Source organism: Bidens hawaiensis, unplaced genomic scaffold (assembly GCF_021521415.1).
Source record: "Bidens hawaiensis isolate Kalapana, Puna unplaced genomic scaffold, B.hawaiensis_p1.1 tig00017464_1, whole genome shotgun sequence".
NCBI lineage: Eukaryota > Viridiplantae > Streptophyta > Magnoliopsida > Asterales > Asteraceae > Bidens > Bidens hawaiensis.
Genome location: NW_027492642.1, coordinates 262,090 through 284,475, shown reverse-complemented (window position 1 = coordinate 284,475; position 22,386 = coordinate 262,090). Strand labels below are relative to the sequence as shown.

Genomic DNA, 22,386 nt, shown 5'->3' with positions numbered 1-22,386 from the left:
TTTGTTGGTAGTCATATAATTTCGATTGTGCAAGTTTGGAGAGTTGTCCAACAGAAAAATATCTTAAGTCATCTTCGCATTTTACAGTTCTCACCCTTCCACTTTTCATAAATGTCTTCAACTCTCCAGTCTAGAATCATAGAACAAGTCCTTTGCATGTCTTCATTTGAATCTGGACTAGGTTCTCTTCTTATTAAAGCTCTAGCAGTTGGAATAGTTGATCTGGATGTTAATGGTTGAAATGATGAGGGTTCGAAAGATGATGATCCAGGTAATTTAGGAGTATAACCTGCTCTTTGTGCAACCTGGTCAACATACTCTTGAATCTCTTCATGAGTGCTGTATGTTTTGGCCATTTTTTTCTGAGCTTCCTTTTCCAATTCAAGATACCTTTCATAAGCCTCTTTGATTTGACATCGTTCAGAAGAGCTAGATGACACAACATATTAGGTGTACCTCCGAAGAGTTTCAGGTTTGAAGACAAGTTCATATCCTGCAAGAAAGGAAAGCAACATAAGAAATCACATCTATCGAAGTTGTTGAATTCTATTGTCACACCTCTAGAACTATTTCATATGGATCTATTCGGACCCATAAATGTTAAAAGTCTTGGGGTAGATCCTACTGCCTGGTGCTTACCGATGATTATTCTCGCTGTTCATAGGTCTATTTTCTCTCAAGAAAGGATAAAACGGTACAAATGGTGATTAACCTGATCACTAAGGTTGAGAATATAATTGGTAGGAGAGTCAAGCATATTAGAAGTGACAACGGGACTGAGTTCAAGAACTATCAGATGGAGATAATCTGTTTACCATAAAGGGATAGATCATCAATTTAGTACACCGTATACACCACAGTAGAATTATATATGAATTGTATAGAAAATGTTAAGAGTATGTATGAAAGTGTATATATATATATATATATATATAGGATTAGGTTCATTTGAGAAGTGATTTTATATCGAGAAGTGCGAGAAGTCCATACAACCATTCAAATTTTTTCTTCTAATTTCACCTTTAAATTATGTATAAGGGTATATTAGTAATCTATCTAAATCTTATATTTTGTTAACTATTAAATGCTAGAGGTTTCACATCAGATTTTTTGATTATATTTGTTTACAATTAAATTCAAGCTTTCATGAAGCAACATATTATCAATAGGCTTCAGATGAAATATATATATATATATATATATATATATATATATATATATATATATATATATATATATCTTTATACGAATTTTTAAAAATTGTTATGAAAATATCGATTATTGTGTGTTCCTTTTATATGTAGGTTGGATTCGAATAGCGAGGGAATAAGACACTCTATTATTTTCAATCAAGTTCTCATATTTACAATATCATAGTAATAATTTAGTATGTTAATTTAATATCTTAAGTTCTACTTAGTTGTTAGAGTTTACATTGATCACAAAATTCAGATCAACATGTCATATATGATTTTAATATAATTAACAGATCCTCTTAACATAAACTTACAACAAAACAAATATTTAAGGTTCAGGATCTGGTACAAAATGTTGAGGTACATATATAATCTACAAAAAGCAAAACAAGAGCAATACAAAAGCAAAACATATTTTAAGGGTACTTAAACATGTAACGATAACCAAATTTCCTACAAAAATGCTACAATCTCTTTACATACCTCCACCAAAGCACTATTGTGTTCCAATAAATCCAAGCCTCTTTTGCATGTGAAGCCTTGAACGCCAATATCTTCCAATCTTTTTAGAAAAGAAAAAATAAATAAATTAAAGAGTAAAAGTAACTTTCTATTCTTCCAAACCAACAACATACAAATAATTATTGAAATGTGTCTTAGATTGTAACTTAATAAACCTTCATAGAAACAATCACTTGCATTGATTGATAAAACCTTACACATTCATTTTAGAAAAATAAAAACTTACTCAATTAATAAAAGAAAATTCTTCACAACAACAATATATATATTACATAGCAAATGGGTACCTAAATTGACTGATTAAAGCTTACACATGCAATACCTCCTTACACAATATGTATTCCCTTCGCATTATCACCAACATCCTACACAAAAATTATACACCCTTCGTTTTTCAACATACCCGCCTACACAGTCTACAAATATTCATACACATCAACTAAAAGTCTCCTTACACTACACATTATCACCAACACCCTACACAAAAATCATATACCCTTCACATTTCAATATACCATCCAACACAGTTTACAAACATTCATACACATCAACTAAAAGTCTCCTTACACAATATGCATACCCTACAAATTATCACTAACACCCTACACCGAAGTCAAATACCCTTCACATTTCAACATACAAGCCTACACAATTTACTAATATCATACACATCAACTAAAGGCCTCCTTACACAATATATAGACCCTGCACATTACCACCAACACCCTGCACAATAGTCATATACCCTTCACATTTCAACATACCAGCCTACACAATCTACTAACATATCATACACATCAACTAAAAATCACCTTACACAATATCTATTCTCTACACATTATCACCAACACTCTACACAAAAATCATATACCCTTCACATTTCAGCATACTAACCTACACAGTCTACTAACATAGCATACACATCAACCAAAGTCCCCTTACACAATATGCATATATCATACACAATCTACTAACATGTCATTTACATAAACTAAAAGTATCCTTACAATAATACTCATATTAAGACCAAACTTACTGCTTGAGATTGTGAATGATTCCATCTGTGAGTACAACCTGACAATATAATTCAAAATTTTATTTTATATTGATTACAAAACTTAATGAAGGTATTACTAACTAGATAGGTTTATACAACCTTTTTAAATACCTACAAAATGCATTCTACATACAATATACCATCACTTACATGCACTACATCATGGATGCTATTGTTACTGAAGCATCCAAAAAAATTACTAGAACACAACTTGACCTTACTTGAAATTCATCATCCATATCTATGTGTAATATAATGTAGATGTTTGGTGAACATTACGTTGCTACATCTTTATAAATCGATCCAACAAACTGAAATCATATTATTTTTTATCAAATACCCTCATTAGTTAAAAACCCCAAACGTAGGCATTTAAGTTTAATAATATTCTAGATTATATAAAATTTTATTGAAACAAAATTCAAAAAATTAAACGGCATACCTTGATTGCATGATTATTTTTGAAGCTTTCGTGACCGATGCTCCAATGAATCCCAAATAATGCTTAATCTAAACACCACACTAAAAACGAACGACCGATTCTTATTTATAGCCGTTGTACCCAAATAATCATGCTAAGGTTGAGAAATTTGTGTATCAAGTTCTTCAAGAAAATCGATTCTAGCCATTGAGTCATTATGAGTTGATTAGGGCGCAAGTGGGGGGTTGGATTGATTAACATACAGGCATTTCACAGATGTATGTAGGAACTAAAATACAAAAGTACCCTTATGTTTTAAAATACATTAAAATTAGGGTGTCAATAATTACAATACTGCCACTTTTAATGTAAGCCTTAGATCAATACTAATCAAAGGTTATAATTTACTTCTTGCACTTCTCGCTATAAAATCACTTCTCGCATGAACTATATATGTATGTATGTATGTATGTATGTATAAAGAAATGTACGTATGGTTGTACGAATGTATGATAGTACGAGTAAGAATGGGACAAACCCTAATAATATATGCGAATATAGGGAACAGACTCTAATAATATCTGCGAATGTAGGGAATAGATGCTAAATAATATCTATGAATGTAGGGAACATAACATAATAATATCTGTGAATGTAGGAAATAGACCCTAATAATATCTCCGAATGTAGGGAACAGACCCTAATAATATATGTGAAGGGTATAGGGCGAAATGTTCTTTAAAACATAAAATAATTATGTAAGAATGAGGTATGAAAGAAGGAATGAAAGTATGTACGTATGTAAGCATGAAAGAAAGGTAAAAGGCAAAGTATGTTATATGTATCTTCGGATACGTATATATGTAAGTATGTGAATGTATTGTATGGTACATGATTAACTAGAACTCACTCAGCGTAGTTGACTTTTAGTATGCACGCAGCTAAATAGGTTAAAAGAGCTAGATGAGGATGACACATAGCATGGTTTTAATAGCTGGCATCTAAAGATGAAAAAGTGATGTTTTTTCTTATGTTTTATGTTGAGACAATTCGTGATATTTTAAAACAAGTAATTTATGGTTTGTAAGAAATGGTTGACTTTTATTATTATGCGAAAAGTTTTAATTCACTGTGATATTTAGAACTGTGTTTATGATTAAATCCAACATCAATGTAGGGCACCGGGACTGGGGCCTTACAAACATGGGGTGTGTTTTGGTTTACATGGCCATGTTTATCTTCAAAATCTTTTATTTCAACATGGGGTGTGTTTTGGTTAACATGGTCATGTTATGACTTCTTGAATTTTTGTCTTTTCTTCGTATGTTCTAGGCATGACCATGCCTTGATTCACCATGGGGTGTGTTGAGTTTGTTTTCATCGTTTTTCTTCGTATATCAATTCTTTTTATTCTTTAAGGATAAATTTACCTATAGATAGAAATTATGAATATTAATGGTTATTTATTCTAATATAACTGCCGATATTATGCTTATATGGAGATATTTTAGTGTCGAAAAAATGTATAAATTATTATATTTCAAATCTCCCCACACATGAAGCTTGCTTATACTCAAGTAACTTTGCTTATCCTCAAGCAAAGTTTGTCTTCTTTTTCTTTCTCTTGCTCCATTCTTCGTCCCGAAGTGTGGTAAATTAACAAAAAAAAAATTTACAATCCTAATGACTTTTAGAAAAAGTCATTATGATTGCTGCAAAAAGAGTAATTTAAGTGATTTTCTCATCTTTAAAGTAGTTATCTTATAAATACTTTTTATAATCCACTTGCTTACATAAAATGATGTTTTAGTGGAGATTATGAAGTTATACATATCTCTTTCTTTAATTATCATGGAATAACATGACTTTGAAATACGATGTTATTCCCACATTTAATCATCACAACAAGCTATATCACATGTTACTAACTAATTGTTAAACTAAGTTAAGAGGAGTTCTAACCGAGATGATACACTTTCATTCTTGATCATCTCTTTAAAGATATTAAAACCCAAAATATATTGTCTTTATTTTATGCTTTAAAAGTCTCTTTAAAACTTATTTATCAAACCAAAACCACTATGGTGTTTACTTCTGGTTTAAATAAATACAACGATTTAATAGTGAAAATCAAAAAAGTGTGTCCGTGAATTGATACTTGGTTCTTACCTATACTTTACTACATATATCATAGGTACACTTACCTATTTGTGTGTAATTTAGTTAAGATAATAATCATTCTTATAAATTTAAAGCTAGACATTGGGTGAACCTTTTGAAAATCTATACACCTTTTTCTATACCACCCATCACACACCACTAGCAGTTGAGTAATAAAATGTGAGAGAACCCTAAAGTTGTCGCCCCCATAGACGATCAGAGCCTCTGAAAACGGTAGGCAAACGGTCACGTTGTTACCATCAACGAACAAAACCAACAGACTGTTGCCGCCGCCATAGACGGTCGGAGCCATCATCAGTGGCATGCAAATGGTCACGTTGTTACCAACAACAACTCAAAGCAAAGATTAAAATACGCCATACACGAGATGAAGTGGTCGTTGCTATAAACAGCCCGTTTCATTGTCAACGGCGATCCAACGACCATTGTCGGAAAAAGAACCCACAACCGTGAATTTGTTTCTCTCTTTAGAGCCCACTATCGCTCCCTATTTCTCTCTCTAATTACGCATTGCACCGCACCTATAATCATTCACGACTGCAATAGTCTCGTCGGAGAAGATAAAGCTCAAATCATAGAAATAGTGAGAGATGAAGATTATGCTTTAAGAGAACGAAAGATATGTGAGAGATGAAGACGAGGCAGAGATAGAGGTGAAAAAAAAACCCGAACCCACAACCGGACCCGAAATAAAAACCCGGAACCGGTTTTTTTAAAACCCGGGTTTTTAATACCCGAACCCGTACCCGACCCTTCCCGTAGGGTACGGATAGAGTATGCATTTTGACACTAAAACCCGAACCCGAACCGGACCTGATTTGTACCCGGTAATACCCGAAAACCCGAACCGGTTCCATACCCGGAACCGGGTTTTTCCAATACCCGGAACCGGGTTTTTCCAATACCTTAAAAATACCTAAAAAATACCCCTAAAAAGTGCAAACTTTTAAAAAATCCAATCTATGCCCGAAAAATACCCGGAAAAAAACCGAGAAACCCCGTAAATAGGGTTTTCTCAATACTCGATAATAGGGTATTCAAATATCCAGTTTTAGAATACCCGGTTCTATACCCGACCCGAACCGATGCATAGGGTATGATTTTTAGAGACGATACCCGACCCGATTATTGTTAATATCCGGTCATACCCGAACCCGGTTCCATTCCCGAACCCGAAAATTTAAAAAACCTGATTTATACATATCTAGGCAGATACTTAAAGAGAAAGTCACGGTAACAAAATGTGGGATATCCCTTACTTTCAACAAATTAATATAGATATAATAGTGAATTACAAAATTTTCTATAAAGACTACAAATAATTAACATTTATTTTGAAAATAGAAAATTTTGAATTTCAAATTGATTACCGAATTCAAATTTCCCATATTAGGGGAAAATATTTAAATCTAGTAAATTAGTTTCATTAAAATAATTGAAATCAATTTAAGTAAATATATGATTTTAAATATTTATGAAAAGTTAAAACTTAAGTTAAAGTAAATCAAGGATAATTACCGGTTTATAACTTTCAAAACCAGTTTGGACCGAAAACTTAAAATTGGGTTGGTTTTGTTAACAAAAGTTAACACTGGTTTATGATCGGTTTTGATTCGGGTTGAAACCGGTTTCATGACCAGGTTACGATTGGTTTCGGTATGGGTTTAGATTGGTTTCGATTCAAGTTTCAGCCCATTTTGACCAGTTTTGGTTCGGTTAACCGGTTTGGAAATGATTTGGTGGAGAAAATTACAAGTCTGTTCCAAACCGATTTCTACATAACTGGTTTAAAACCGGTTCGGTTTCGATTCGATTTTCAGGTCGGTTCATTTAACCGATGGTTTATTTATCCCACCTCTAATCCATATAGGTGTCAAGTGAAACAATTAGATAATTTTGTTTATTAGAGTACGTAAAAAGATTTTGCTGAGTTTATCGTTGAATTATTTATACTTATTAATATATAACCTTAGTTTAAAACTGATCATATATGTCTATTTAATTAAGTAACCGCGTTAAGTTACCACATATTTAGGCTAATACATAGGTAGTTTCCTTAACTAGTCCAACTACACCGTAATGTATAAATAAGCAACAAATAGCTTTAGGGTTTATTATTCTTTAACAAACCTTTCATCACATTCATACATCCCTAACACACACAAACCCTGCTTCGACTTCCTTAGAATCGATCGATTTTCATTCAAGAACATGGCTAAAATCTTGAATGTGTTCTTATGCGTTTTGTTATCGTCTTTTGCCGTGTCTTCTGCTCAAAGTTGCAACAATTACACGTTTTCTAGCAACCAAATTTACGCTGCATCTGTTTCTTTACCGGTTTTGAATTCGGGTTTATACTTCGGCAATAAGTGGTTACGCGACTAGTTTGCAAGAGAGTTCCTTGAGTTTTGATGTGTCAAACATGTCTGCGGAGAGGGTTAATTAATGGTGATCTGGTGGTTTATGCGAGTTTGGTGTTGCCAAACGGTCGGACGAGGTTTAATCATGTGTGGCAGGTCGGTCTTGTTAATAATGGTGTTCTGGGGATTCATTCGATGAGCCGAGATAATCGGAATGCTGTTGGCGAAGTAGATTTTATCACCGGTCTGGCGAAAGTTTCCGGCAGTGGTATCTTTGGTGAGTCCCGACAGAGGCAGAAAAACGTAAGTCATCTTAATTTGTTCTATTTTCATTTAAGGGTGTTTAATTGCTTGTGCTTGTTGGTTGGCGCGTCTAACCATAAATAACATACCGAGACATAATATGCCATGGTATTCTTTAACCCGAATACAACATGAATTTAAATTCATGAACTAGAATATGAAACGTTTAACCCAGTTTCTTTATATTTGATATTTTTCGCATATTAACATTTTACATTTACAACATTTTACAACAATAATGGAAATATATATAAAACAATTACGCTAGTTCTCTTATATTATCAACTTTGTTTATGACAAAACAAACTATTTAAGAAATAATAAAATAATAAAACAAATGATTTAAACAGTTCAACCCGTAAAACCACGGCTAACAACGGGTGGGACCCAGAACTTGGTGATCAGACAGCAAACACACTTCACATAATTTGCAACAATATATATAAACCAATTTGAATAACATAAATTCTTTGTCTAGCGGTGTTTAGATACTGATGATGAAAAATATGTTTTGACAGACTCATGGAGTATTGAATACGTTTAGTTGGGGAGTATTGATGCCCATAGGAGCAATGTCAGCAAGATATCTAAAGGTGTTTAATGTTGCTAATCCAGCTTGGTTTTACATCCATGCCGCTACCCAAACGTCAGCCTATGTTGTCGGAGTAGCCGGATGGGCCACCGGACTCAAGCTTGGAAGTGAGTCCGCAGGAATCAAATATAATACTCACAGGAACATTGGAATCGCCCTGTTTGCTTTTGGGACACTTCAGGTACACCCATCACAATGATTCTAGCTAGATAATATCTTTCACAATGTTCACATATTATTACATAGTATTTAAACTGAAAATGATCATTAGCTGTTGACAGTTACTTAATTATTAGGAAGCCCTCAATTTATTTAAAAGAAATTTTCTTATATCATACACTTAAAAGAAATCAAAATATAATAAAAATATATTGGATTCATCTATGTTTTTTTATTATTCCATAAACTCTAAAAATTTTAAAATATCGGTTTAAACTAACAGTTTGGTTGTAAAATTTGTAGGTACTTGCTCTACTTCTGAGGCCTAAACCAGACAACAAATACAGATTGTATTGGAACATCTACCACCGCGGTCTTGGATATATCGTAATCATCTTGAGCATCTACAACGTCTATGAGGGACTCGAAATCTTGGACCCTGAGAAGAAATGGAAGAATGCATACACCAGCTGAAGAAACACGGATCCATTCCCCGGGTATGGGTCCTAGATCCAATGAGTCCACAGGGTAAGATACGATAATTACTACCAATGATATGAGTGTGACTTCCCAAAGTCCAATGACCGGAACCTGCAAAACAGACACCGTGAGTCTCGTTACAGGAAGGACAAGAGGGGGGGTCTTCCTGTAACCACCCTCCGGCGTGAGAATCAGTAACGTTCATAAATGGAGAAAGTATTGAAGTAAACAGACTAAGTGTAGTCAGAATGCAAGTGAGTGAATGAATACCTCATACCGTTTGACAATGTATTTATAGCCGAAGGATGTAGGAAGGTGATTGGGCCAGCTGTCCTCTTCCAGAAGATCTTTGATAACTGCCTGGACGCGTGTCCTCTTGTGATAGGTTGAGCTATACGTCCTATGTGCATGGGTATAACAACATGGACACGCGTCGCCCAATGATAGGATGGATTGCACCCTGGCCATGTGCACGGTTATAACAAACTGGCCAGGTGTCCTTTATTTATTGGTTGTTCAGTCATGTATTCCCCAAGTAAGAATCATGAACCTTCTTCTAGAGAGATTTTGAGTGATGACAGCTGTCCCGCTGTCATTGCCTTCCGGATGTTTAGGCGGACAGATATCCTGTCCTGCTGATGAATTTTGAGGATGCCAGGATGCTTCCGCGTGTGTTGTGAGGACGTTCCTCCTCATTCGTGATATGCGGGTGGTCCATGTGTTCCGCGGGTGGCTTACAAGAGGATTCTCTGTGACCAGCGGGTGGTACTTAAGGGTATTTGAGTCTTTTTGGTACCCTACCTCTACATCAGCATAATTAGTTCTTTGGCGGTTATTACAGTTTTATGTGAAGCTGTAACATGGTTCATCGTTCTGAAGAGGAAGAAAGAAGAGAAACAAGTAGGAAGTAATGAAGCAAATGGATACGGCCAGTCGACAATGGCATAGAAGATGGAGATATATGGACTGGTAAATGTTGCATGGCAAGACGCGTGCATTCTTTTTTGAGATTTATGCAATATTTTTAAACTTGGAGACCAAACTGTAGAAGATGTATTGTTATCAACAGTTTCGTGAGATAAAATTTTAAAGTGTAATCAGATTATTATTATTATTGTTATGTGATTATTATTTTGTGTAAAGAAATTTAAAATATTTAGGTTGAGTCTCAAATACTACCATCATAATCGTGAGAGTTTGTGCAGAGATTTTTTTTTTAATCCATACAATGGATTAAGTTAGGCTGGGTGCTTGGGCCTGTTTGATTTTACATTTACGTTTCAAGTGCTTGTTCCTGTAAAAAAGTTGGCCTAAAACTTAGAATTTGGGCCCTAAATCCAATAACAAAGATTCAAATAAGTTTATTGTTCTTTGTTACATACTTCGGCTTTTGGTTTTGGAGTTCGGTTTAGTTTTAGAACGAGCTATAACTAAAACCAAACCGTAATTTTTGGTTTACAAAGTAAAAAAACCGAACGGATGGCTATTAGTTTGAATTGTTTATTTCATTTTCGGTTCGGTTAATATTTGTTCACCAGTTATTTGCTTGTCCATGCATTTGACCCCTTATCCTTAGTCACCGGTTCATATTCTAACCAATTTGCTTTTAATCGGAGTCCTTTCTAACCAGTTATTCACAATTTCTCTACAATAATCCAATATCTAGATCTTAATAATCTAAGCCAACATTATATAATGTTGACAACTTTGGTACATAAGTTCTGATTCATACTGATTACATAAACCAATGAGAAGAAATGAGCTTTGGATGTTTGGTATTATCAGGTCATTTTTAGTTACACCAAAGCATATATAAGCTACAAATATCTCTTTGGTGGTTCCGGTATCAAACTTAAAAAACACTATTTGTTAACCATTTCATTTAGGCCCCGAATGAATGCCCGGCTACCTGCTTACAATGATCTATATGCTATGCATATTAAAGGTTTCAGTGACAATATATATCAAGTTAATAAATTGAACGACATATAAAGTTGTAAATACATTTCTAAACGTTATTTATATTTATCATGATCAATAAATTAAAGTGCAACGCAAAATAAGAAAACGGGTAACACAATAAGCTCAATCACATCCATATCAAATTTATCCGAAAGATCGAATTTACAATCTGAAAGGTTTGCCTAAAATGTTTAATGGTTAATATTAATAGTAAAAAATAGTTCCCTACAGAAACTAGTTACCTCTATATCAATTTCATAATTCATATTTACAATAAAAAGCCTCCTTTACCATCTGTACCTTCATCTTTGACTACATTAGAACATCAATATGTTGGTTAATTGTTATGGCATTGGTTGCCATAAATCATGCCGCTGTGATCAACATAAAACTAAACGCGCCAAGGGTGATGGCATTAATTACCGATGATGGTCCGGTAATAACTACATACCTCCTTTACTATCATTTTAATTTCTTATTGATATTTCTTGCTAATTGTGTACATGGATGTTGATTTTACGTTATTAACTTGTTATTTGTGTAAATTGCAACAAAAGGCGATATTATGTGCTTTTTGGAAAGAAGCATGTGAGGGAACATCGATCACCAAGCTCAGTGTTAATCCCACCAGGGATTTATATGGTACTTTCTATTGTATTATCTGGTCCTTCCAAGTTCACAATGGACAGTTGGATCCTCATTAAGAGTGTGAAAATTTTTACCATGACTGGTGGCACTTTCGATGACCAAGGTCATCAAACATGGAATAGTACTAAATGCCATGATTCTCAAATGACATGTCAAATACCTGTGGTAAGTGTTTTATGTTATAAATCTTGTACATATGGAGCAACTTTGTAAGTATATCTTTTCGATGTTAACTTGTCCAACTAATTTGTATTAAGGATCAAAGATGATATTTTTGGATTAGTAGATAATTTGGAATTTGGCAAAGTACTAGGTGTTTATCGAACTCAATCAAGTTTAGATAGTTTTTAGGTATACTCCAAAGAGTTTCAATTTTCACCACCTTAACCTGCCCAGGCGGCGCCCAGCTTACGGGTTTTCACCAAAATTTATGAAGTTTGCAGTCAAATGAATGCTGCGAACTTTCCAAGAGAACGTTTCACTAATTTCCTTATGAAATGGTATTTTTCTTCTGATATGTTAGGCCCAATGCAAATTTATTGTCACAGTAGATAGTTGTAGCCTTGTAGGACCTGATTGTGGATGGTACATGTAGTTCTTTTAAGAGTCCTTTAATCCATAACGCAGGGCCGGGCCGTATGTTTATGTGACTAAAGTTAGAGCTTTAGGCTCAAAATATTTTGAGGCCCCAATTTATAAAAAAAATATATCATATATAACTTTAAAGTTAATCGATATAACAAAGAAGAATGTTTTAGTCTGGTAGTTTGGAGAATCAACACGTGTTTATCCCCTTCGCCTTTGACACTTTTGGTTTCTTAGCTCCGAATGCCGTGGACCTTTTGAATAGGGTTCAGAAAGTTGTGTATAGTAACGTATCAGCCCATAAAAATCAAAACTTTGTTTTTAGTCGGATTGAGTTTGCTATCCAAAAGGGGGTTGCGGCGCAGCTTGTTGTCCACTTACCTGCCACTTCATTGTAAATCGTTTGGATGTTACTATGAAACAACCGACTGAAGTAGAGATTTACGAGTATCACAAAAAAAAGTAGTTAAATCGCAGGCTTTCTTTCTAAACAACTAGGGTTTGAATCCCAATTGGGAATTTAATTTTTTAGTTTCTTTTAGTGATTAATGAATGGGAAATCAGCTCAAGCGGCCATAAGTTTAAATTAAATTACATTTATTTTTCTAAAAGAATATCATTAATTCAATAATAATTTTAACTCATGCTTTAGATAGATTTCATTTTTTATTTAAATAAAAATTACTTCAATAATAGTTCTTGATTCTAGTAGATTGTAATTGTCCATGTTAAAAGTATTTCAATGTATGGGGTGTTATCCAAAAGAAAAGATATTTTTTTAATATCTTTCGAATCAAATTTCTTTTAAGTCCACATTTATATTTTGTTTTCTTTTAATAGACAAGTCTAGATTGCCACAACGCGACGTACTAGCTTATGTTATAAAATAGAGTGTCTAAAAGGAATGATACACTTCATTTAATTAAATGTGAAGCGGAATAAATAAAAAATTCAAAAGTGCAAACTCTTTTTTTATAATAAGGCCCCGGGATTTTCATTTGTTTTAGGCCACCAAAATAGTTGAGCCGCCACTACCATAACGCATAACACCGACAAGAGTAGCACAAATATTTTCGGCTTCAATAGTTTACAAAAAAAATAGATTACATATAACTTTAAAGTTAATCAATATAACAAAGAAAAATGATTTAGTCTGGTAGTTAAATCGCAGGCTTTCTTTCTAAACAACTAGGGGTTTGAATCCCAATTGGGAATTTAATTTTTTAGTTTCTTTTAGTGATTAATGAATGGGAAATCAGCTCAAGCGGCCATAAGTTTAAATTAAATTACATTTATTTTTCTAAAGGAAAATCATTAATTCAATAATAATTTTAACTCATGCTTTAGATACATTTCATTTTTTTTTAAATAAAAATTACTTCAATAATAGTTCTTGATTCTAGTAGATTGTAATTATCAATGTTAAAAGTATTTCAATGTATGGGGTGTTATCCAAAAGAAAAGATATTTTTTTAATATCTTTCGAATCAAATTTCTTTTAAGTTCACATTTATATTTTGTTTTCTCTTAATAGACAAGTCTAGAACGCCACAACGCGACGTACTAGCTTATGTTATAAAATAGAGTGTCTAAAAGGAATGATACTATTTTGTTTTTATATTAACTTTATTTAATTAAATGTGAAGCGGAATAAATAAAAAATTGAAAAGTACAAACTCTTTTTTTATAATAAGGCCCTAGAATTTTCATTTGTATTAGGCCACCAAAATAGTTGGGCCGCCACTACCATAACGCATAACACCGACAAGAGTAGCACAAATATTTTCGTCTTCAATAGTTTATAAAAAAATATATAATATATAACTTTAAAGTTAATCAATATAACAAAGAAGAATGCTTTAGTTTGGTAGTTAAATCGCAGGCTTTCTTTCTAAACAACTAGGTTTTGAATCCCAATTGGGAATTTAATTTTTTAGTTTCTTTTAGTGATTAATGAATGTGAAATCAGCTTAAGCAGCCATAAGTTTAAATTAAATTACATTTATTTTTCTAAAGGAAAATCATTAATTCAATAATAATTTTAACTCATGCTTTAGATACATTTCATTTTTTTAATTGAAAATTACTTCAATAATAGTTCTTGATTCTAGTAGATTGTAATTGTCCATGTTAAAACTTTTTCAATGCATGGGGTGATATCCAAAAGAAAAGATATTTTTTTAATATCTTTCGAATCAAATTTCTTTTAAGTCCACATTTATATTTTGTTTTCTTTTAATAGACAAGTCTAGATTGCCACAACGCGACGTACTAGCTTATGTTATAAAATAGAGTGTCTAAAAGGAATGATACTATTTTGTTTTTTTATTAACTTCATTTAATTACATGTGAAGCGGAATAAATAAAAATTGAAAAGTGCAAACTCTTTTTTTATAATAAGGCCCTGGAATTTTCATTTGTATTAGGCCACCAAAATAGTTGGGCCTCCACTACCATAACGCATAACACCGACAAGAGTAGTACAAATATTTTCGTCTTCAATAGTTTATAAAAAAATATATAATATATAACTTTAATCAATATAACAAAGAAGAATGCTTTAGTTTGGTAGTTAAATCGCAGGCTTTCTTTCTAAACAACTAGGGTTTGAATCCCAATTGGGAATTTAATTTTTTAGTTTCTTTTAGTGATTAATGAATGTGAAATCAGCTTAAGCAGCCATAAGTTTAAATTAAATTACATTTATTTCTCTAAAGGAAAATCATTAATTCAATAATAATTTTAACTCATGCTTTAGATACATTTCATTTTTTTTAATTGAAAATTACTTCAATAATAGTTCTTGATTCTAGTAGATTGTAATTGTCCATGTTAAAACTTTTTCAATGTATGGGGTGATATCCAAAAGAAAAGATATTTTTTTAATATCTTTCGAATCAAATTTCTTTTAAGTCCACATTTATATTTTGTTTTCTTTTAATAGACAAGTCTAGATTGCCACAACGCGACGTACTAGATTATGTTATAAAATAGAGTGTCTAAAAGGAATTATACTATTTTGTTTTTATATTAACTTCATTTAATTAAATGTGAAGCGGAATAAATAAAAAATTGAAAAGTGCAAACTCTTTTTTAATAATAAGGCCCCGGAATTTTCATTTGTTTTAGGCCATCAAAATAGTTGGGCCGCCACTACCATAACGCATAACACCGACAAGAGTAGCACAAATATTTTCGGCTTCAATAGTAGATAAATCAAGCACCTTGTTGTTTCTTTGAATGCCAAGAGATGGTGCTTGCTTTAAAGTATATACAACGTCCTTCTTGAGTCGGTATACATATCCTGGAGGCGGATTGATATCGACTTCATCTTCTAAATAGCCATTTAGGAATATGAATTTCACATCCAGTTGATGTATTATCCAAGAATTTTGTGCAGACAAAGTAAGAATTAATCTTATAGTCTCTAATCTTATTACCGGGACAAAGACTTCATTGTAATCAATTCATCCATGCCTTTTGTTTTAGCCTTTCACAACCAAACGGGCTTTGTAAGTGTTCCATATCACTTATTTCTTTAAACTTTTTTAGACCTATTATTCCACACCAATAGCTTTACACTAGATTTCTCGTACCTATTCAAAGTTTTGTTAATTGTTAGACAAGTCATGCTACTTGCTACTTTGTTATTTCGATTTGCTAGTTATTATGGTTCACTTCGCATTCTTGACTACTTGAATATTGGTTAGACATTGATTTACTTTCCATTTTTCAACAACTAGAGATGCATATCGAATTTGTGGTGTTCGTCCTCTATGGACTTCCAGTTTTATATTCATACTAACCGTTTACCAAGGTTTCAAAAGTCGCTAAGCGGACCCTAGGCGGCCGACTGTAGAGTTGGGTGTAGTCGGAGTGCTCGGAGGGTACTCGGACATGGTAAATATAAAGAAAAATAATTTTTGATATTACATATATGTCAAATATCATAAATTTACTAATATGTATATTAAAATAAGTAAAGATCAATATAAATAAGAGAAATACATTTTTAAATAATAAATTATTCTACAAATTGTTAGTCATTTAGTAAACAAATGATATTTATTCTTTAATTTTAAAGATATACGAGTTGTGCTTTATATTTTAAACCCAAATTGGTTCAAGTTCACCGACTACATGCGATTCTGACTGAGGTTGACCACCTTTAATCAGTTCTTAACAACTAGGTGGAATTAAAGAAACTCGCCTCGGCGACATACTTTGTAGCGAATACTCGATGAGTACTCGGCCTTGGAAACCTACTTTTACAGCATTGCCGTTTACTCGATCCTATCAAAGAATCTCAGATTGAGTCATGCCAAGAATTCATTGTTTAAAAACTTCACATCTGCCTGTAGCAAAAACTTCCACATAGCTTTATGGGGCTGTGACAATAGTAGCTTTATAAACGTTACGATTAGTGCACCAGGGAAACAGTGTCAATATAGATGGAATTCATATTGCACGACTAAATGGGGTCACCATAACAAACTCGAATATAAGGATGGGCGATGATTGCATTTCTTTTGGAGATGAAAGCAAGAATGTCCGAATTGAGAACGTGACGTGCGGACCAGGGCATGAGATCAGTATTGGAAGCTTGGGCAAATTTCCAGATGAACAACCGAAACAAGGAATCTGGATCACCAACTACACCATAACAGGCAGTAATAATGGAGTCAGGATCAAAAGTTTGCCTGATTCGCACCCGGTAGTTGCTAGTGACATTCATTTTGAAGATATTGTCATGAATTAAGTGGGAAATCCAATATTGATCGACCAAGAATATCGTCCTCATGATACTTGCAAGGTATAAGAATATAAAACTGCTTATTTGTTCATTATTTTTATAAAAAGCAACTTATTTCAACTACAAATTGTTAAATTGGTAGTTCAACAAAGCAATCTCGGACAACTCTTATAACATATGGACAATTTTAATAGCCAGTTTATAAGACCATGTAATAAGTAATTAGGGATTTAAGAATTACAGAGCAACAGATGGGAAAAGAAATATGACAGCTTCATTCGTTAAAAATCTAACCGAGTCTACCCTCCCTTATAATCATCACATGGTTCCCCCTATGGAATTGCAGCTGACGTGGCACCCATGTTATAATCCTGCAATTTGGAAGGACAACAGACCCCCTTATAGTTCCACACATATGCATTTCATGTAGTTGTAGGTCAGTTTTTGGGGCATTTAATAGTGTCGAACATTATGTAAGTTAGTACTATATATACTGAGCTAAATTTAATATTTGTGTCCGCCAGAAAGGTGTGAAGTTAAACAATGTGAGCTTTAGCAAGACTAGGGGAACATCTACAACTAAGGTGGCACTGAAGCTTGCATGCAGCGTAGAGGCACCATGCGACAACGTGGAGGTGGCTGATATCAAATTAACCTTCCACGAAGGAGGTTGACTAGTTAGCTCTATGTGTTCCAACGTCAAGCCTAAAGTTGCAGGTCCGAATATCCCTGTGATTTGTCCAGGTGGGACATATTAATCAAATGTTGAATCTGGATAACTAATTGGGCAGCTAGTTCGTAATTCTTACAGAAGTAGTAGCAGAGGCAGATCTACCCTTACGGTAGGGGGGGGGGGGTCGGCCGTCCCTTGTGAAAAAAAAGAATAAGTATCATTGTATGGTTAAAATCCTGATCGACCCTTGTGAAATTTTGACACCGAACCCTGTGGCATTTCGAAAACGACCCTCCGAATAAAAGTTCGAGACCAAGTATAATTCCAGAAAGTTGGCTAGCTTGTTTTCCGGTCAAGGTGGTGAAACGGCGCTGCTCAACAGGGGTTAAATGTTGATGAAGAAAGATGACCTAATAAATTTATATCATTATATTGAGCTTTTTTACTTGTCAAGTAGAGGCCCAGTAAAAAAGAATGGGGCTTTCGATCACACAGTCATGGTATCACATTAAGAAGTAAATAAATTAAGAGTTCACTATTAAAATTTAAACTCAAGAGGAAATGCCTAAATTCATATTTAATAAAAAAATCTTAAAGATTACTTTAACCACTTAATTTCTACTAATTTTATTACATTAAACCACATTATATAGTACATCGTACCTGAACGACTTAAAATGCGTCAGTTTTTAGAATCTAACTAATTATAATCCCGTTCCACATTCTGATTTACATAATCAAAAGAGTGATGAAAATTTATGCGATAGTCATGTTCACGTGAAATACGACATTTATATTTTAATTATACATTTAATGACATCACGCGTATTTTTTTTGGTTATATGATATTTTGTTTGATTATCTTTTTTATATGACGCGACCCTATTGAACTCAATTGAAACGGCCGAACCTAACCTAAAAAATATATACCGATTTGACCCGGCCTGAAAAACCGAACTAGACTAAATTAAAAATTTTTTATATAACCAAGTACCGGTCTAAAAAGTTTCCGACCCTTGTGAGAAAACTTTCTGGATCCGCCACTGGGTAGTAGATGAAAAAACTCACATACAACTTGGATATGTATTTCTTAGATGTATATAAGTACGTGTTGAATATTTCATCTAATTTTTTTTTGATAACCGTTGTTTATATATATATATATATATATATATATATTAACAGTGAAGATTTCAGAATTCAGTACTAATATGCGAAGTTAAAGGACTCCTCTTACTATCATATCAATTGATCAATTGATGTAAATCATGGTATTATTTATGTAATGAACTCTCTTTTCTACAACTCCAATATTCTTTCTAGAATTTTGGCTTACTCTCTTTTGTTACGTTAAGTATTATTGTTATTATTTAGTTTTTATGGTTTGGATCAGTTTTGTCATTATATTTCATTAAGGGGGTTTGATGTACTTTGTAAGGGGATTAATACCCTACTGATCTTATGAATCGACAGAATAAATTTTGCAAATTCTCATCTTCTTTAAACTTTCTCTCTTAGCCTGTTTTACCCTAACAAGGGTATCAGAGCACTCATCGATCCCTATCGGATTCAACTATGTCTACGCGCAGTCAAGAGATGGATAAATCTATCAAAGACCATGACAAAGCTATCGCAGATATCCAAGCAACCCTAGCAGCTATGATGAAGCAACAAGAACAATCAATGAAGCAACAAGAAGAACTCCTACAACACGTCGTGGGCCGGTCGTTTTCAGGGAGCAAGGCTCACAGCTCCTTTAGCAGCGGTTCTTTCGTTGAAACATATACTAAAACTAATCGCCCTATGCGAATTGGGAAGGTAGAGTTCCCTTGGTTTTTAGTGGAGGATGTGGAAGCTTGGATCTACAGGTGCGAACACTTTTTTGCCTTAGACAAAACCCCATATAAGATAAAATTGAGATGCGTTGTTGTTCACTTGGAAGGAGATACTATACAATGGCATCGGGCTTTCATGAAAACTCGTGGGGTTACAGTCGCTGAATGATTATGTGTTAGCCATCTCTACTCGGTTTTCCAATGCTATGTTCGAAGACCCTTTGGAGGAGATTGCTTCTCTTGAATAAGGTGACTCGCTCCCCAATTTTAACAACACGTTTGATGCTCTCCTAAACAAGGTAACTCTAAGTGAGACAAAAGCTGTTAGCTTATATCTGAAGGGGCTCATACCAGAAATTCGTGGACTAGTTTAGTTGTTTAAACCTAGTACCCCGCACGAGGCATATGGGCTGGCAAAAATTTAGAACATCAACAATGCCACCTTGGATAATAAATTGAAATCGGCTAAAGGGGGTTGACCTACCCAAAGACAGTAACAAATCGAGCCGAGTGACACCTCCCGATAACGCTGCCAAGTTGCCAATATTACCGACCCCTAATACCCGCCCCATCGGTGCGATAACCGCTAAAACATGGGCCAAGGTTTGGAGACGGCTCACGAGTAAGGAGTTGTAACTTAAATGTGCGGAGGGTGAATGTTTATGGTGCACGGAGAAATTCGTTCCTGGTCACAAGTGCCCGAAAACTCAATTATATGTGATTGAAGTTGAAGGGGAGGAACCAGTCGAAATAGAAGATGAAACATTATATGAGGAGGAGCCAAAAGAACCGTTGATTTCTATTCATGCTTTAACTGGGTTACCGTCTTTTTCGACTATGCGGGTTAAAGGAGCAATGGGTACGAAACAACTCCACGTTCTTATTTATTGCGGGTCGACTCACAACTTCCTCGATGTCAAGTTGGCTAAACGCTTACAATGTCCAGTGAACCCAATCCAGTCGCTAAGCGTGAGTGTGGCCGATGGAAAGGAATTGCAGTGTAACCAAATATGTCCAGAGTTCCAATGGACGATGCAAGGGTGTTGGTTCACTACCGAGGTATTGTTGTTATCGCTAAAAAACTTTGACATGATTCTTGGCATCCAATGGCTCTTTACATTGAATGATATCTTATGGAATTTTCAAAAAATGATGATGCAATTTAATGTGGATGGGGAGAAGTGTGAACTAAAGGGGATAGAAAATAACAAGCTTATGGTGTGTTCATTGGAAAAGTTGGGGGTCTTTACTACAAAAACAAACAAATGGGTGCAGCCAATTATTTACCTTGCACTTGAATGTAAGTAACCAGGTGCAACAGTATGGTTCTAAGGTGTTCCTAGGAAATACTCAAGAAATTTGGAATGACTTGTTGGCAGAATTTTAAGACGTCTTTCGGGTTCCATCGTCGCTTCCGCCACCTAGGAATTTCGACCACTGGATTACGTTAAAAGAGGGTACACCGCCGGTTAGTCAAAAACCGTATTGTTATCCAATGATACAAAAGGATGTGATAAAAAAGACGACTAAATAGATGTCAGATGCCGAGATTATAAGAAATACCAAAGCGACTTTGCAGCACCTGTGGTGTTAGTGAAAAAAAAAATCGTTTACCACCAAGTCCGTATGTACCTGGAATATATTCACAAGACCGCTTTCCGGACCCATGAGGGTCACTATGAGTTTCTCATCATGCCTTTCGGACTTATAAATGCCCTGGCGAGCTTCCAAGCTCTCATGAACCACGTATTTCAACCATTATTGAGGAAGGGTGTATTAGTGTTCTTTGATGATATACTAGTCTATAGTATCGACATTGAACAACATAAGAATCATTTAAAACATGTTTTGACTCTAATGAGGAAGCATCAGTTACTCGCGAAACAGTCGAAATGTGTATTTGGTGGGCAAGTGTCACACCCCAACCTACGACGGAAATGCCGGGGTGTGAACTGATTGTCACAGCTCTCAAGGTTATTACCATGCACAATATAAGTTTCAAGATCTATTCAATAATTTCAAATAATTCAAGTACAAAATACAACTTATTAAACAAACAACAATTACAAATTAAATTCTTGATCGTATCATTTCTAACTTAAATTCTTCACTAAGTCTTCACCAACCTGCATTAAATTTCTACGATAACCTGCATATGCATTTAAAATAGAATTTTATCAACAACACATGCTGAGTGACTAACACACCAGTTTAGTTGTACATATAGTATATAACAAAATACGTAGCTGCAACAAGTCATATGAGAATAACAAATTAACCAAATGAGCAAGTATAGCTGAGATGTCGAGAAGCACAAAGGCTAACGACTGGCGTATGATCATACTAGACTGAGATTATGTTGGACCTCTCCGAATGCGGAAGCATACAAAGAAAATAAGAATATAAACAAGTAAGGTATAAGTTGTTAACACATAAGAAAAAAGTTGCAGTTTTGAGTATAAGTATACATGAGAAATATAATTTACGCATATGTCCCCAAAACGTGAGAAAACGAGTAAAAAGAGGGGAATGTGGTACTCACCTTTATAGACGAACAAAATTGAAAGGAGAAATTTTGGGAATACACGCTTCGGGAAAATACTGACGAGAATCCTAAGTAACAAATAATTACGGCATAAATACGGATTGAATAAAGAAT

At 34.1% G+C, this 22,386-nt stretch overlaps 2 pseudogenes; both read left to right on the top strand.

Moving 5' to 3' along the window:
- Positions 1-7,588: 7,588 nt before the first annotated feature.
- Positions 7,589-10,219, top strand: LOC143553971 (cytochrome b561 and DOMON domain-containing protein At5g35735-like; annotated as a pseudogene).
- A 1,201-nt stretch (positions 10,220-11,420) lies between these two features.
- LOC143553967 (exopolygalacturonase-like) lies at positions 11,421-17,977 on the top strand (annotated as a pseudogene).
- Positions 17,978-22,386: the final 4,409 nt, after the last annotated feature.